Below are 5000 nucleotides of genomic sequence, written 5' to 3'. Positions count from 1 at the left end.
CATTCAAAAATGGACTACTCCTCCACACCTCCTCCCGTCCATGCCAAACGGCGTTTTCTCTCAACTTTGGCATGCTCGGAGAGAAAAAAAGGCAGGTAAAGGTTGTGGATAAAAAAGTAAAAAATTGCCAAAATACTTTCTGGGCCCTCAAAAAAAGGCCTACTCCTCAACGCCTGCTCCCGTCCATGCCGAACCGCGTTTTCTATCAACTTTGGCATGCTCGGAGAGAGAAAAAAGGAAAAAAAGAAAAAAAAGGTCCAGTAAAGGTTGTGGATAAAAGTAACCGGCTTTGGAGAATTGCCTGAATCCTTCCGGCGCTGTGAAAAAAAAAGACCAAAAAAAAGACCTGGTCGTCAACGCCTGCTCCTGTCCATGCCAAACGGCGTTTTCCTCTCAACTTTGGCATGCTCGCTGAGGAAAAGGCAGGTAAAGGTTGTGGATAAAAAGTAAACGCGCTGTGGAGAATTGCCCAAATCGTTCAGGCGCCGTGAAAAAAAGAAAGACGTAGTCGTCAACGTCTGGTCCCGTCAATGGCGAAGGGCGTTTTCTCTCAACTTTGGCATGCTCGCTGAGGAAAAGGCAGGTAAAGGTTGTGGATAAAAGTCCGAAGAACCTCGCTACAATTGCCAAAATCTTTCCGCTGCCATTCAAAAATGGACTACTCCTCCACACCTCCTCCCGTCCATGCCAAACGGCGTTTTCTCTCAACTTTGGCATGCTCGGAGAGAAAAAAAGGCAGGTAAAGGTTGTGGATAAAAAAGTAAAAAATTGCCAAAATACTTTCTGGGCCCTCAAAAAAAGGCCTACTCCTCAACGCCTGCTCCCGTCCATGCCGAACCGCGTTTTCTATCAACTTTGGCATGCTCGGAGAGAGAAAAAAGGAAAAAAAGAAAAAAAGGTCCAGTAAAGGTTGTGGATAAAAGTAACCGGCTTTGGAGAATTGCCTGAATCCTTCCGGCGCTGTGAAAAAAAAAGACCAAAAAAAAGACCTGGTCGTCAACGCCTGCTCCTGTCCATGCCAAACGGCGTTTTCCTCTCAACTTTGGCATGCTCGCTGAGGAAAAGGCAGGTAAAGGTTGTGGATAAAAAGTAAACGCGCTGTGGAGAATTGCCCAAATCGTTCAGGCGCCGTGAAAAAAAGAAAGACGTAGTCGTCAACGTCTGGTCCCGTCAATGGCGAAGGGCGTTTTCTCTCAACTTTGGCATGCTCGCTGAGGAAAAGGCAGGTAAAGGTTGTGGATAAAAGTCCGAAGAACCTCGCTACAATTGCCAAAATCTTTCCGCTGCCATTCAAAAATGGACTACTCCTCCACACCTCCTCCCGTCCATGCCAAACGGCGTTTTCTCTCAACTTTGGCATGCTCGGAGAGAAAAAAAGGCAGGTAAAGGTTGTGGATAAAAAAGTAAAAAATTGCCAAAATACTTTCTGGGCCCTCAAAAAAAGGCCTACTCCTCAACGCCTGCTCCCGTCCATGCCGAACCGCGTTTTCTATCAACTTTGGCATGCTCGGAGAGAGAAAAAAGGAAAAAAAGAAAAAAAAGGTCCAGTAAAGGTTGTGGATAAAAGTAACCGGCTTTGGAGAATTGCCTGAATCCTTCCGGCGCTGTGAAAAAAAAAGACCAAAAAAAAGACCTGGTCGTCAACGCCTGCTCCTGTCCATGCCAAACGGCGTTTTCCTCTCAACTTTGGCATGCTCGCTGAGGAAAAGGCAGGTAAAGGTTGTGGATAAAAAGTAAACGCGCTGTGGAGAATTGCCCAAATCGTTCAGGCGCCGTGAAAAAAAGAAAGACGTAGTCGTCAACGTCTGGTCCCGTCAATGGCGAAGGGCGTTTTCTCTCAACTTTGGCATGCTCGCTGAGGAAAAGGCAGGTAAAGGTTGTGGATAAAAGTCCGAAGAACCTCGCTACAATTGCCAAAATCTTTCCGCTGCCATTCAAAAATGGACTACTCCTCCACACCTCCTCCCGTCCATGCCAAACGGCGTTTTCTCTCAACTTTGGCATGCTCGGAGAGAAAAAAAGGCAGGTAAAGGTTGTGGATAAAAAAGTCAAAAATTGCCAAAATACTTTCTGGGCCCTCAAAAAAAGGCCTACTCCTCAACGCCTGCTCCCGTCCATGCCGAACCGCGTTTTCTATCAACTTTGGCATGCTCGGAGAGAGAAAAAAGGAAAAAAAGAAAAAAAAGGTCCAGTAAAGGTTGTGGATAAAAGTAACCGGCTTTGGAGAATTGCCTGAATCCTTCCGGCGCTGTGAAAAAAAAAGACCAAAAAAAAGACCTGGTCGTCAACGCCTGCTCCTGTCCATGCCAAACGGCGTTTTCCTCTCAACTTTGGCATGCTCGCTGAGGAAAAGGCAGGTAAAGGTTGTGGATAAAAAGTAAACGCGCTGTGGAGAATTGCCCAAATCGTTCAGGCGCCGTGAAAAAAAGAAAGACGTAGTCGTCAACGTCTGGTCCCGTCAATGGCGAAGGGCGTTTTCTCTCAACTTTGGCATGCTCGCTGAGGAAAAGGCAGGTAAAGGTTGTGGATAAAAGTCCGAAGAACCTCGCTACAATTGCCAAAATCTTTCCGCTGCCATTCAAAAATGGACTACTCCTCCACACCTCCTCCCGTCCATGCCAAACGGCGTTTTCTCTCAACTTTGGCATGCTCGGAGAGAAAAAAAGGCAGGTAAAGGTTGTGGATAAAAAAGTAAAAAATTGCCAAAATACTTTCTGGCCCTCAAAAAAAGGCCTACTCCTCAACGCCTGCTCCCGTCCATGCCGAACCGCGTTTTCTATCAACTTGGCATGCTCGGAGAGAGAAAAAAGGAAAAAAAGAAAAAAAGGTCCAGTAAAGGTTGTGGATAAAAGTAACCGGCTTTGGAGAATTGCCTGAATCCTTCCGGCGCTGTGAAAAAAAAAGACCAAAAAAAAGACCTGGTCGTCAACGCCTGCTCCTGTCCATGCCAAACGGCGTTTTCCTCTCAACTTTGGCATGCTCGCTGAGGAAAAGGCAGGTAAAGGTTGTGGATAAAAAGTAAACGCGCTGTGGAGAATTGCCCAAATCGTTCAGGCGCCGTGAAAAAAAGAAAGACGTAGTCGTCAACGTCTGGTCCCGTCAATGGCGAAGGGCGTTTTCTCTCAACTTTGGCATGCTCGCTGAGGAAAAGGCAGGTAAAGGTTGTGGATAAAAGTCCGAAGAACCTCGCTACAATTGCCAAAATCTTTCCGCTGCCATTCAAAAATGGACTACTCCTCCACACCTCCTCCCGTCCATGCCAAACGGCGTTTTCTCTCAACTTTGGCATGCTCGGAGAGAAAAAAAGGCAGGTAAAGGTTGTGGATAAAAAAGCCAAAATACTTTCTCCCTCAAAAAAAGGCCTACTCCTCAACGCCTGCTCCCGTCCATGCCGAACCGCGTTTTCTATCAACTTTGGCATGCTCGGAGAGAGAAAAAAGGCCAGGTAAAGGTTGTGGACCAAAATACTCTCAAAAAAAGGCCTACTCCTCAACGCCTGCTGTCCATGCCGAACGCGTTTTCTATCAACTTTGGCATGCTCGGAGAGAGGCAGGTAAAACTCCAAAACCTCGCTACAATTGCCAAAATACTTTCTGGGCCCTCAAAAAAAGGCCTACTCCTCAACGCCTGGTCCCCAGGCACGTGCTGGGGGGCCTCAACTCAGGCTCTGCCCAATGTGGATCAAGGTCCACCTTCGCAGCGCCTTATGCGACACCCTGGTTGTGGGGGACGCGGCGTGGCGTGGCGGATCGCTCCGGTCGGCGCACAGCCGGCAACGGTCGACCCGTCCGCCTGGCTTTACTGCCCCCGCGCTTCTGTCTTTTGCACTGGCAAGCTAGCGACCGCTCGGCGTGCGAGGCCCGAGTCGGGGGACGGGAGTCTCGGGAGCCCACCAGCTCCCCGCAGGCTACCCGCCCGGCTGCCGAGCTTCCCGCCTGCGCGTCCAAGTGTGAACGCGCACGGCCGCCTCGCCGGGCTTCCTTTGCCGGGGCTCGGCTTGTCGGCCGGCGTCTCACGGTCCGTAGAAGGTTCGGTGCGTTCGCTGACGACGGGTCGAGAGAAGCGTTTTCTCTCCTCCCTCACTGACGGTCGTTGGTGCTCCCCAGCCCCTTCGGCGTCCCAAAGCGTAACGCCTGCTTCATCTCGTCAAGGGCGCGCCCGTCTCTAACCGGGCGTCGTCCGGCACGTGGAAACGGGCGGGAGACGGTGTCGAGGAGGAAGAAAGGGTGGGGTCCGGTCCGGTCCGGTCTGGTCTCCTCCTCCTCCTTCTTCTTCTTGGCGCGCCTCCCGCCGAGACCGATGGATTCGTTGCACTCTCAGGCCCTGAATCTGTTGTCCGGTGGTTTCAGTTGATAGTGCTGCCGCGGACCGCCCACGGAAAGAGCTCAGCCCTCGTTTCTGTGAGCAGCGGTCCCAACTGGCGCTGCAACCGTCTCCCGGGGGCACGCAGAATACGGGTTGCATTCTGGTTGATCCTGCCAGTAGTCATATGCTTGTCTCAAAGATTAAGCCATGCATGTCTAAGTTCACACCCTCGTACGGTGAAACCGCGAATGGCTCATTAAATCAGTCGAGGTTCCTTAGATGATCCAAATTTACTTGGATAACTGTGGTAATTCTAGAGCTAATACATGCCGACCAGCTCCGACCCCTCGGGGAAAGAGCGCTTTTATTAGTTCAAAGCCAGTCGGGTTCTGCCCGTCCTTTGGTGACTCTGGATAACTTTGTGCCGATCGCATGGCCTCGAGCCGGCGACGCATCTTTCAAATGTCTGCCCTATCAAATGACGATGGTACGTGATCTGCCTACCATGTTAGCAACGGGTAGCGGGGAATCAGGGTTCGATTCCGGAGAGGGAGCATGAGAAACGGCTACCACATCCAAGGAAGGCAGCAGGCGCGCAACTTACCCACTCCTGGCACGGGGAGGTAGTGACGAAAAATAACAATACGGAACTCTTTTGAGGCTCCGTAATTGGAATGAGTACACTTTAAACCCTT

The 5000-nt window shown here is 50.4% G+C and overlaps 1 non-coding gene across 1 annotated transcript in view; it reads left to right on the top strand.

The window, feature by feature from the left end:
- The first annotated feature begins 4462 nt into the window (after positions 1 to 4462).
- The window catches only part of LOC143278520 (small subunit ribosomal RNA), a 1829-nt gene continuing 1291 nt past the window's right edge, over positions 4463 to 5000 (top strand). Inside the window, exon 1 of the ribosomal RNA XR_013054143.1 lies at positions 4463 to 5000. This exon is cut by the window's right edge and continues 1291 nt beyond it. This is a non-coding gene — a ribosomal RNA (small subunit ribosomal RNA).

Source organism: Babylonia areolata, unplaced genomic scaffold (assembly GCF_041734735.1).
Source record: "Babylonia areolata isolate BAREFJ2019XMU unplaced genomic scaffold, ASM4173473v1 tig00006903, whole genome shotgun sequence".
Lineage (NCBI taxonomy): Eukaryota > Metazoa > Mollusca > Gastropoda > Neogastropoda > Buccinidae > Babylonia > Babylonia areolata.
This window is presented reverse-complemented; position numbering and strand designations above follow the sequence as displayed.